At 41.0% G+C, this 13,386-nt stretch overlaps 1 protein-coding gene and 1 long non-coding RNA gene across 6 annotated transcripts in view; one reads left to right on the top strand and one right to left on the bottom strand.

Annotated features, from left to right (window-relative positions):
• Nucleotides 1–13,386, top strand: part of Csmd1 (CUB and Sushi multiple domains 1) — a 1,642,848-nt gene that overhangs the window by 236,772 nt on the left and 1,392,690 nt on the right. The window lies entirely within an intron of this gene.
• On the bottom strand, nucleotides 5,479–13,228 carry Gm39136. Its single transcript, XR_870166.3, has 2 exons — nucleotides 10,698–13,228; nucleotides 5,479–6,008 (listed from the first exon to the last, which is right to left on the bottom strand). It is a non-coding gene; the product is annotated as a predicted gene, 39136 (long non-coding RNA).

Below are 13,386 nucleotides of genomic sequence, written 5' to 3'. Positions count from 1 at the left end.
GTAGGTGGCATTTCTAGTCTGAATGCAGCTCACATTTTTATCCCGAGGTTCACCGATGATGTGCAGTGTGTTCAGCAAAAGCCTGAGCTCCAATTCCGGCACTATCGCCATGAACTAGGTGGCCCTTACTTCCAACTTCCAAATCCTCCAAAGGAAAAGGAGGCTAAGAGGCCCTGTCTCACGGGGACCTTCTAGGGCATAAGCTAATTATGTCACATGCTCAGAGACTGGCCCATAGTGGGCATCGTTCCTTGCCAGCTGTCAGTATCCTAATCTTTGGCATGCTGCCCTCCTTCCACATTTAGTCTTTCAGTGATCAGTGTGGCTGTATGTATGCTCCTAGGGAAGGTATATTAAACAGAGAAAAGAGAGGCAACATTGATATGACATTTACTCTAAATTGGATTAAAATGTTCCAGAAAGTTCAACATTTCAAAGGAAATCTATCTCCCTGCAAATTTTGCAGATCTGCCTAATAATACTCCCCTGTGTTGAAGCCAGAAGTTTATTTGGGGCAGGTGAATTGATGCTAGAAACCTGATTGCTGTGGCAACAGAGAAGACAGGTTTTGATCCTGTCTCAGTAACTCCGCTGCTAGCGTTTGAGAGGCAGTTTAAAAAGTCATACTTCAGGGAGAGAGGCTGGGTTTGGTGATCATCTGAGATCATGGGGATGGTGTGAAAGCCTAGTGCAATGGAAGCTTCCTTGAATCTATGAAGGCAATATTAGTGAGGACTCCTAAAATGGAGGATACTGAGTCTGAACTGGCTATCTTCTGTAGTCAGGCAAAGCTTCCAGAGTTGGGGTTGGGTTACATTTGTTGGCATTGTTGGCTGATGGGTTACAGTGGGGATCCCTAAGCATCCCAGGCTGATTCTAAGACAGAAGGTTGCTCATGGTGATGGTGAGTCCTGCCTATCATTGATATGTCCTTGTCTGGATCCAAACCCTTCCTGCTATATGTGGTCTGACAAGTTGCCAGAATTGCATGACATCTATTCCTGGCACAACTTCTCCCCACGCTCCACCCCCGGAACATCACGTCTTTAGTTCTGCTTTTTTCTAGCATGAAGTTCTAGGGAAGCCAACCCCTCGAGATGATCACTGCTATTTAATAAAAGACAAAGGGAAATATTCTCACTTACTCAAAGGCCAATACCCACTCGAAATGATCACATTTTGCTAAAGAACGCCTATCTCTCAAGTACTTCCTGACTTTTAAAAGCGTGTTTCTGTGAATAAGAAAGAGTTAGAGCTTTCAAACATGTAAACAAACAAACAAACAAACAAAAAACAAAAACAAAAAACCCTTCATAGCCAGAAAATCCCAATATAAGTTTACCTTTTGGGCCCTCACTAAAGGTAATAAGAGGGAATTCATACAAATGTGTGCAGAATACTTAGTATGTTGCAAATCAATGTGTAATGGTCTATAATGGGGCATTCATGTCTTTAAACAGTAATTTGCTTGTTTGCAATGCACAATTTACCGTATCTTTTAAAGGGTTTCATAAATTTCTTGCAAGTGAGAAAATGAAGTCACATCCCTGTATCATTCAGAGAAGGTTTGCAGGTAAATAAATTTAAAAGCCCCAAATTAGGCAATATCCTGTTTTATCACAGTTTATTGATGCAATGCCAAAAGGAAAGCTATGTTATAAATAAACGCTTAGCAGCAATCACCAATGCAGACACAAATTTCCTTCTCTGCTTTACCAAATTTTACTTGTTTGTTTTTGGGGAAAGCAGCATCCCACATTTTAATGTGTAACTGATATTTTGAATAGGAGGCCATGTTGACAGATTTCTGCCAGCCTTTCCCTATTACTATGAAAACTTTTATTTTTTTATCATTTTCCCTAAATTTTTAAATATCATCAGATCAATGTCACACACCCTCTGAGGGAGGAATAAATATTTCCAGGATGGCCAGAAACCCAAGAAAAAGAGCATTAGCAAAGGAAGCCACACTAGTAAGGATTTTGTTTTGTTTTCTCCTCTTACCTGCATGGAATTTTCAATATTCCTTGTCTTTCGTCAGAGAGAGGAGGAAAAGGAAGCAGAGAGTGCATAAAAAGCGTCTTTAATTATGCTGCAAATGGTAGCTGAGTCCTGGACAGAATAACTGTGCTGAAATCCCACATGGGTTATTGAGGAATTCTCTTCTATCCAAATGTGAAATGGGTGAGAGCTGCTGTTGCTTTATTAAGGGAATTACCTCAGCATTCAAAGTAGAACGAGACAGAGAACAGATTCTAGTTGATAATACTCTTCTCTCACTTTTCCATTCCTTCCCTCCCCTCAGGCTGCTCTTGCATCATTCTTTCCTTCTTTTTAGAAAAAGAATAAACCTTGCACACACTCCTCTCTGTTGCTGGGTCTGAAGATTTTGTTAAGCTGAGAGATACCTATGTGACAACACCCATGTATTTAAGCAGTGACTATTAGTGATATATTTATAACATATTTAGTTACTTCATTTGTTTCACATTGAAACATTAAAATATTATATATATTGTGTGCATTATGATATGATATGTACATATATATACATGTGTGTATTTATTTATTTATCAATACATCTATACCTTGTATGATACTATAATCAAATTGCCTGCTCTGTTCTCAGGGATTAGGTTGTTGGTAAAAGCATTACATTTTTTTTCTTGTAGGTTTTTGGCAAGCCACATGCACATCATCACATCAATGTTCTACTCTGTGCAGAATATCAAAGTTCATCCCTCTTTCTAACAGTAACTTAATTTCTATCAGCCTGTGTCTGCCCTTTCCTACAGGCTCCTTAGCCTGTAGTAATCTCTATCTGCTCTCAACTGGAATGAGTGATCACGTACCATATTGGTCTTTCTGTCTGACTTGTTTCATTTAACAAAATGACCTTTCATTATTATGTCTGCATTCAGAGCAAATAGAAGTCCACTGTGTAGATTTGTCTCAACTTCTTTGTATGTCCACTCATTACATGGACACAGGTTGTTTCCATCTCTTGGCTACTTTTCACTGCCACAATAAACACAGGAGAGTATCTCTCCCTTCCACTGGCAGGCTCCCCTCCAAGGATGCAGACACCTGGGCGGGGGGGGGGGGGGAATTGTGGGATTAGACAATGTTTTTGCGTTTAGATTTTTTGAGGTGACATTTGCTGTTTTCCCTATGGCTGCACTAATGTGCATGCCCACTAATGATGTGTTAGGCTTCCCTTTCACGCATCAGTGGGGCACAAGGCTTCCATTTTCCCCTTTCCTTTAGAGAAGTGGTTCTCAGCCTTCCTAATGCTGTGACCCCTTAATACAGCCCATCATGTTGTCATAACTCCCAAACATGACATTTTTTGTTATTACTTTATTATAACTGTAATTTTCATACTGTCATGAATTGTAATGCAAATATCTGATATGTAGGATATCTAGCATATGACTCCAAAAGGAGTCCTGACCCACAGGTTGAGAACTAGTACTCTATAGCATATACCATCTTTGCTTTGGTTATGGTTTTTCCTATTGGAGTGAGACATTTCTTATTAAGGTTTCCTCTAACTTTCCTGATGGTTTTGAAGTGGAGGCTTTTTCTATATCCCTTGGCTCTTGTGTACCCTCCTTTGAAATTTGCCAGTAGTGCTCTGAATAAGAATAGCCACCTTAGACTCATATATTTGAATGATTGGGAGCCAGCTAGTGAAACTGCTTAGAAAGTATTGGGACATATGGCCTTGTTACAGGAGATCTGTCACTGGGTGTTGACTTTGAAGTTTCAAAAAGCCCGCATTATTCTCTCTCTGTCTGTCTCTCTCTGTCTCTCTCTCTCTGTGTCTCTCTCTGTCTCTCTGTCTCTCTGTCTCTGTCTCTCTCTCTCTGTCTCTCTCTCTGTGTCTCTCTCTGTCTCTCTGTCTCTCTCTCTCTCTCTCTCTGTCTCTCTTTCTTCCTCCTGTTTGTGCATCAAAGTGTGAGCTCTCTGCTACTACTCCAGTGCCATGCCTACCTGCCTACTGCCATGTTCTGGTGCCCTGCCATAACGGTCATGGACTCTGTCTAATCCCTGGAACTCTGAGACCCAAATTCAATATAAATTTCTTTCATAAAATGCCTTTGTCACAGTGTTATCACAGCAATTGAAATGAATGCCTTTGTTACTGTGTTATCACAGCAATTGAAATGTAACTATAACCAAGTGTGTTTGGCTTTTGAGATGGGGCCCTATTCTGTACCTTAGTCTTATCTTCAATGTCCCTCTTTCCCCCAGATGCTTAAGCATTGAGCTTGCCAGTGTTTGCCATGCCTGGTTATTATATGTATATTTACTTGACAGTGTATAGTTTGTGTAATAGCGAGATATTCCAGTATATTAATATAATGTGTGTTATTCAAATCAGGTAAATTGGCATTCAAACCAATTTCTTTCTGTTAGTACTATGCAAAAACATCCAGCTATTTTAAGGTTCTATAATCCTTATGGACTGCAGTGATACTTGTAGCGTGGAACATTAGCACTATTCCTCTGGTTGACTGTATTTTGTTACCCCCTCTTTAAATTTTCCTTTGTCCCTGACCTAGAGTCTCTTTGTTCTCAATCCTGGAACCTGGACCACCAGATTGCTTCTCTCTATTTCTGTAAACTCAACTATTTTAGCTTTCTTTTTCTCTGTAGAATGTTGATGATTTCTCACAAACCAGAACTTCCTGGGCAAACTTTCTCAAACTATTCTTTTCTTAACCATTATATTCAGCTACAGATTTTGCCTTTCCCTTCTGCTTCCGGGGGGGGGGGGGGGCATTATAAAAAGGATGCAGGAGTGAGAATGAATGGCTGCCATCCTTCTTGATTGCTCATGATATTTACATAGGGAATACTAACCCTGTTCTCTTTCTCAATATCTTTTGACTACCAAGTTAATTCCTTTAAAGAAATACAGTTGTTTGTAGAGGAAGAGGAACATAAAAGGAGCAGTGGGGACATCAATGTATCCTTTACCTTTGCTTTCTCACCATCCCCCTCTCTTTTACACTGCCCAACAGGGCTGAAATGTTTAGAGTCCCTATAAATGTTTCCAGGATGGATGAATATAGGCATTCACAAACCTGAAAAGAATTCCTGTCTACATTTATTGTTCAAAGTCACTAAATCCTGGAGGACTGGACACAATGACAGCCATAAGATGCCTGCAGTTTTATCATCTCAAGGGCTAAACATGATGAAAACTGCTAAGGGAAGCCCACCTCCACTTGATAACCAGGATCACAGACACAGCAGCCTGGATGTGGCTTTGACCTCTGGGAAGCTTGGTTTACTGAGCTCCCCTTAGGGAGCTTAGGAAATAAGCTTGGCCCTGAGGATCGACAAATGAAATAAAACTGCAAGACAAGACAGGAATTTGGTATGGGGCTTTTGTTTGTCTAATAGGTTGATATGAGATGTAAGTATAAATTGAGTACCAGTATATAGGAACACAAAACTTCCAGAAACTTCAAGAAAACACTAAGATTTTAATGTTAATTCTTCATTCAGCATCAAGGTTTCCAGAGTCTCATTTTTAAGTAAGTGTTAATTTTCATATTTTCTACATTAGAAAGCTTTCTCCACTGTGGAATTGGATAACTCCAAGTAGTTGTCTGCTGCTTGGTTCTTGCATGCAAGGAGTTGGAGGCTTGTAATTAGGGGTCTCCTGTCTCAGCTGCAACAAAGAGGTTGAAAGGCTTAGGCCGAGCTATGAAGAGCTGCAGGTGTTAGGTAGGTACTTCTCTCCCAAGGGTCACTGCTATCTTCCTCTTCACTGTCTTCCCATTGTGGTTACGATTGTTGGTGTCATTGTTATTGTGGTGTTGACTTGTTCACAGCTGGTTTATCTGGAGCCCTCTAAGAATCTTAACGTTAAGCAGGGCACCTAAGTGCTCATCGTGATTCCAAGCTTTCGGAGGAGGAGGCAGGGCATCAGTAGACTAAGGGCATCCTGACTACAGGGTGAACTCAGGGTCAGCCCAAGATGCATGAGAAACCTGTCTCAAAATTAATAAAAAGTACAAAAAAAATGGATCGAGCATCAGAAGAAATTTTAGAATAGAAACACAAATATTGCATTTGACAATCCATGTAAGGGAAAATGAGCTCTTTGTCTTTATTATCTGATCAAAGTACCTATCAATTCCCTTGGCCAGTGTAACAGCCACTGCAAGCTGCTCATTCTCTAGGCAGGCATCCTCTCTGGCAGGGGTGGGGTAAGCTGCAACTAACTTGTGTTCCTCACCCTTTCTGAAATATTTAATAGGATTTTGAAAAACGAACAGATAAGAAATGGAAAAGTGTTCATGTGGATAAATAGGTTATATGTATGTCCCTTTATAATCTAAGTTGGGTTGTAACCAACTGAATAACCAAGAGACACTTCTTGTGGACAATGAAGGATCCAGGGTCCAGCAAAGAAAGAATGATATATGTACATCATTCCAGACCCAAATGGGACAAATAGACCATGTGGGGAAGAACAGGAGACTAAACCCACAGTGGAGGCCCACAGGGCTGATCTCTGCCAAGGCATAAAATGGTGGTCGTAAGCATGGCCTTGTGAGGATCCAACCTGGAGTGACTAGCTCCACTTCGAAAGTGTATAACTCCCAAAAAGAAAGTTTTTTTTTTCTTTTTTGCAGTGACTGCTATGTTAATTCTCATGTTCTTAATTGGTCAATAGAGACCATGTTTTAAGTTCAGAGGCTTTTTAACTATGATCTGTCCACAGTACCCATAGTGAGTGCAGCTTTGAAAGGCTGTGGATACATTGAAGCAACCAGTTAGCCTTCTGTGATTCAAATCTAGATGTTGCAAGCCTTACTCCACACTTAAGGGTCGGGTGGGGTGGTATCTTTAGTTGTTTTCTCTTCCTTGCTTTCTATAAAATGCCACGTGGATCACTCTCAACAGGAGGGAAACGTGTGCTGCATGGGGTTATTTTTCCTGCTTTTTGCCCAGGTGTCCCTTCAGCTGTGGCTGTTTTTCTGCTCTAGAACTTCAAATAACTCAAAGGTTCTCAGAGCTCTCTGTCATTTTATCCATTCACTACCATTATCTCACGAGCCCTCTGGATTCTGTTGATGGGGGAATTCTACAGAGGTCATCTTGGTATGGATCATTCCGAATCATATTTCTAAGTAAAATGGCCAGTCCAATCCTTTACTCAATTTTATTTTACTGGGTTGTTCATTTTGTTTGTTTGTTTGTTTGTTTCACAGAGTCTCAAGTAGTCTAGGATGGCTCTATCGTATTAAAAGGTTAGAGATAACCCTAAAATTCTTTGTTCTTATTTTTTTTCACTCCTAAACATCATCATTATAATCACGTTTTAAAATCCTCTTTTGTTGATCTCATATGACCCCACATCTCCTAACACATCAACCAGTCCAATTACTTTTTCATATTACAAACAATGTACTGACAGAAGCTGGATATCCTTATTTCCCTTTTGCTCACTTCCTATGTGATATTTTTTTTAAAAAAAATCCAGATCCTTCTTTATCCAATCACCTTCTAAATCTCCAGGATTTGCCACCCTTTGAAATCCAGATGCCCATTTCCATATCACTGTGGAGATCTGGCAGGCCTTGAAGCTACCTTTCCCTTGGCAGCTTTAAGTCAAACCCCCATGATCTCTCCTCATTGACACCCCCTATTAATCTCCTTTAGTGCCAACTCATTACTTCAAGGTGTTTAAACTACCATGGTTACTTTTCATCCCAGGCTATCACAGACATCTAGAGAGTTTTCTTTCCCAGACAGGAACGTTTCATTTGAGCATCCACTTGAAGCCACCATGTACAGGTCTGTTTACATTATTAATCTTCAGATATCTTTCTCTTCAGCCATATTAGCTACTGAAGACTTTCTAAACTAGGAGGTTCTTTGAGTTTTATTGGAGGAGATAAAGGGTTAGGGTTAGGGTTAGGGTTAGGGTTAGGGTTAGGGTTAGGGTTAAGTGATTAAAAATCTGAATAAAGACAGGCTACCATTAAGTTAATAGCCAGAGGAGGACCACAGACTTGCTCAACTCATCTTCTTGTTGCATTCTCAAAATTCAGTTCATAGTAAAGCCAAAATGGCTCTTGCCTTTCAAAATCTGTAGTCTGAAATATGACCTCCCTTGACAGTCTACTAGACAGTGAGTGAATCAGGAGCAAATTATTTTAAATAAATCCTTTGAAAGGCAAGAAAAACCACAAGTAGGTGTATATCTAATCATACTTAATATAGATGACTTATTTAACCCAAAATACAAGCATGCATTATATCCACCTGACTTTAAACATATGGTGCTGGAGATTTGGTCAACTATCATACTGCTATTAGAGGCGATATGACTAAAGTTTACAGCATCCATATTATGTGGCTTACCACCATCTAGAACTTTAGTCTCAGGTTTCCAGTGCATTCTGGTGGCCTCTCTAGTAACCCACCTCTCTCTCTCTCTCTCTCTCTCTCTCTCTCTCTCATCTTTCTCTTCATCTCACACATATATACACATGCACGTGGGTACACACACACACACACACGCACACACACACACACACACACAAACACACACTAACCACCACCATCACCATACCACACAGAGCCACAGAGCACAGAGCACATGCACACACATTCAGAAAGAGAAAGAGAAAGACAGACAGGAGAGAGAGAGAGAGAGAGAGAGAGAGAGAGAGAGAGAGAGAGAATTAAACACATTATCTTTAAAAACAGAGTCAATTTTGCATATGAAATCTCATGTATGTATACATGAATGTACAGAACTGAGTACATGAGTGTGTCTATGTGTGTCTACATTCCTTTACACAACATACAAGTATTAGATGAGATTTAGAGAAATGAAATAGAAAAAAGAAGTTGGAGAAGTAGGAGGAAGCAGAGGAGGTGGAGAGGGACGAGGAGGAGAAAGAGGAGGCGGCAGCAACTGCAGGCCAAACACAAAAATTTCTCTTTGAACTTTCTATTAATTTTGCAGTGATAACTAGAAAACCATGTGTGGATTTCAGGGATCGTAGGAGGCCAGCAAGACAAACTGGAATGTTGCTGATCCACTGATGGTGCTCCGCACTCCTATGCATTTAGACTTTTGTATATAGATATCAGAGTTCTGCACTGAATCACTGAGTCCACCCTCAGATGATAGTTCCTTCTTTCAAGCATCTAGCTCTTCCACTCCTCTGCTCCTTGTAGCCACAGAATCATTTTTCACATGGGGTTGTTGAGAAGAAGGTGCAAGCTTCAACCAGAGAGTCACTGTTTCCATGGTGACTTCCTTTCATATTCTCTGTCCCTGTGCTTATGAAACTTTTGGTTAAATTGTTTAATTACGGTGAAACTTGGCTGACATAAAGGAGTTTAATATGGAAGCTGTGAACCTTGGTTGAGTGGACTGATGCTATTTAGGTTGATACAATAATATACTGTAGTCTAAACAAATAATACAAAAGCAAGATGTATATCTCACAATCCTGGATCCTGAGAGTGCAGCTTGAAGGTGCCAGGAACTCAGCCTGGAGGCTGGCTTCAGGGTTCATAGACACACTCTTTCCCTGTGTGGACCAACAGAGGAAAGCAGAGAAGGAAACACTCTGGTTCTTTTCATCACAGCATTAACCATAGTCATTAGAGACCCACTCTAATGACTTAATCACCTCTTTCTAATTCATTGACATCTCAAGTTAAATTTTCAACATATGGTGTGGTGGGACAGATAAACATTCAATCCAGGGCATCTGATAGAGAGTGAAGAGTCATTTTAGGGGTGGGTCCATACCCACTGAGTATAGTTCTTGGAGGATGGGGTATTCAACTGACTTCTGATCCCACCCTCTTAGCCTGACTCAGCAAACAGTAAATTCTAAAGATGTCTTATTACCCTACTTAGAAACTAGTTCACTTGCTTTTGTTCTTATTGTACTCTGTCCCAGAGGGGTCTCAGGTTTCTCCCAATTATCTCACCTATATACTTCTGCTCAGCACAAATATATAGTCCTCTTAAAAACTCATTAAATATCTTTGCTCTATTTGTATTTCTAATAATAACTGTAAAACTTAACATGTCTTAGGGGTTTATTATCAAATGCCACAGTGTGCAATCTATGGATTACACTAGTCTTTCCCACACAGCCAAGAATGGGGACAGGGGTGCAATCATACCTTCAGTAGGCTGAAGTGAAAGTTATAGGAGGAGGTGGAGGTGAAGAAGGGGGAGGAGGAGGAGGAGGAAGAGGGGGAGGGGGAGGATGAGGAGGAGGAGGAGGAGGAGGAATAACAGGTGCGGTGGGGGAGGAAGGATATGCCTAGACAAGGAAGAGGAGGGAGGGGAGAAAGAGGAGGGAAGGAAGAGAAAGGTAGGGGAGGGGAGGAGGAGACAGAGGGAGGAGGAAGATAAAGAGAAATGGGGTGGTGTAAAAGGACCAAGAGGAGGAGGAAGAGGAAAAAAAGGAGGAGCGGTAGAAAGTGGAGGAAGGAAGGGGAAGAAAAGAAAAGGAGAAGGAAGAAGACATGGAGAAGGATTAAGAATAGGAATAGGGAAGGAAGAAGAAGAGAAAGAGGATCACGAAGAGAAGGAGGAGGAGATGGAAAGAAGGAAGGGAAGGGGAAGAGAAAGAGGAAGAGAAGGAGGAGGGGGAAGAGAAGGAGTAAACAGCTATACATAAGGATCTACTCACAGAAGTCTGAGCTATCAGATACAGAATATCTTGTTCCTCTTGTTGGCATTGTATAGGTTCCTCTTAGTGTTCTTACTAAAGTCTCCCACCTTAGAAAAGAAAGCTGAAGATGTGGAGTGGGCCTCAGGAACTCTGAGTCCCAGAGTATAAACACAAGATCAATGAACTGCAGGGAAAGGGTGGAGTGCTCTATTTTTCATCACGGAAAGAGAAATCTCTCTGGTCATAATAACTGTCTTTGGAAGATGCAAAAAGCTTAAAAATAAATCACACTACCCACTTTTACTCCTCCACTACAAAGGATCAAAGGGAGAACTGTTGAAAGCCAGTGGAGACCTTACAGATTCAATTATGTGATTAAATCTTAGCTGAAAACATCCAACCCCAGTTCAACTCAGGGCTTCCTCTGCCAGGATGATTCCTTCTACCTTCCCTTCTTCTTGTCCTCATTCCCCTCTTATGTTTGCATTATGTCTATCTCTGTTGTCAAGGCTGGCCTTAAACTTTTGCCATTCAAGAGATCCTCTTGGCTCAACCTCCTAACTAGCTGCTTTAAACTATTTTAAAAAGTATTTATTTACTTATTTAGTGTGTGTGTGTGTGTGTGTGTGTGTGTGTGTGTATTAGTGTTGTGCCTGCATATATGTCTGTATACCATAGACATGCATTACCTGAGGAGTCCAGAAGACATGGTCAGAACCCCTGGAATTGAAGTTGTAGAAAGTTGTTAGCTGCCATGTGCACACTAGGAATTGGACACAGATCTTCTGCAGAGCCGAATGCAGATCCTCTAGAAATTGGACACAGATCCTCTGGGAAGATGCCATGGTGATCATGTGTAGTGCATTGCCAACTTTGCTCTTCCCACATGAGATGTACACATGCTACATACTATCATTTTGTATCATTGTTAGTGAGTTGACATGGTAATGATGTGAATTCCCTTTGTCACTAAAAAGATCCCTCACAAGGAAGTCCCTCTGTTTACTTGGGGTATCAAACACCAACTTTGCCTCTTAAATGGTCTATCAAGACCAATGAAGCTAAGGAGTGTTAAAAGACCTCACCTAGTTCATGACCCTAAGCTTATCACTGAAGTCAACTAAATGATTGGGTCTGAGGTAGCACTGGAAACTCTGGTAGCAATATCAGGACCATTCCTTTCCAATCAAGCACAGAGAAGAACCTGCAAGGTAAAACTGGCAGGATAGCAAACATCTCCAGGTAATAAAAAGTTCAAGGCAATGCTTCTCTATCCCAGGTGATAATGACGCTCTCTCTCAGATGCCCAAGTGAGGCTGTGAGTTGTTAGAGAATCCTAAAGAAAAAAACAATTAGCTGTGAGTGTTGCAGGAATCTTCTTAGAGAAATGGGTATTCCCGGAGCTTACACCAGACTGTCTTGCAAAGGTGTGGCCCTTCTCAGTGCTCTTAATCATTCCTTTACTCTGAAACTCTCTGAGATACGACACAGGTACATACAAATGGCTGCTCTCCTTCACAGTTCTATTGATTTGTCCTGACTGGCGCCTTGGCTTTGAGGCTGTCATGTGTGGTGCAAACTAAAACTGTTCTGCCAGTGGTCTAGAGGCAAAAAGTGTGAGGGAAGAGCCAGGGTCCTATTTCTTCAAGACATTCCTCAATAACCTAGCTGCCTGCCACCAGGTCCCAATGCCTAAAGGTTGACCGTTCTCAGAGTTGTCAGCTTTGTTGACAAGTCTTTGAAAGCTGGTACTGTGGAAGACAGACAATAGCCACACTGTACTAATAACTGTTGGAAAAAGCATGCTGGAAACTGTCTTTTAATGGAATCTCTGTGGTCGGACTTCTCCTAAGGGCTCACAACACCATCACAGTCACAGTTGCATCACAAAACATCAAATGGGGTGGGGGGAGGAATTGAAGAGATAGAGGTGGTAAAACAGTCTACAATGTTTTAGTTTTAGAATAAAATGTCAGTAGCTGTGTGACCCATACCTGCAATCCCAAAGCCACTGATGCCTTGGCAAGAGGACCAGGTCTAGGGCACTCAGAGTTGATCACTTAGCCCCTGTTTAAAGCAACTGAACAAGGATCTGAAAGATTCTCAGTAAAATAATTGTTTAGTGGGAATTAGAAGTTCAGTTTGATTCTCAGGGTCAGAATAAGAATGCTGAGTGAGGCACTGTGAATGCCTGTAATCCTAGCACTGAGGACAAGTCCCAGAGGGACAGGATCATCTCTGAGCTTGGCTGTCCCCAGCTTAGGCATAAAGGAGGGCTCCAGGCCAATAAGAGGTAAATAAGGTAGAAAGTTATGTAGAAACAGCAGCTCAGGTTGGCTTCTGTCCTACACACATATCCCCAACACAAGCACACATGCACACACACATAAAGACACACCTGTAAGCACACATACACACACACCCATTCACATAAACACATGCACTTGCACACATATGAAAACACACACACTGCAACAACAATAACAACAATTGAAGAAAAAAAAACAGCATGAATTTGAAATAAAAGGCGGGCAGTACATTGGAAAACTTGGAGGAAGGAAATGATGTAATTACATTCTCAAAGAATAGAAAAATAATATTAATAAAACCTATTGTTTTTCAATATTTTCTTCTCTATAAAGTCTTCTGACCATAAGTTTCAAACCCCAGTCATTTCCAAATGCAACAATCACTTTTTTTTTTTAAA

This window comes from Mus musculus, chromosome 8, assembly GCF_000001635.26.
Source record: "Mus musculus strain C57BL/6J chromosome 8, GRCm38.p6 C57BL/6J".
In the NCBI taxonomy this organism is placed as follows: domain Eukaryota; kingdom Metazoa; phylum Chordata; class Mammalia; order Rodentia; family Muridae; genus Mus; species Mus musculus.
Note: the sequence above shows the minus strand (reverse complement) of the source record. Positions and strands in the feature narration are given on the sequence as shown.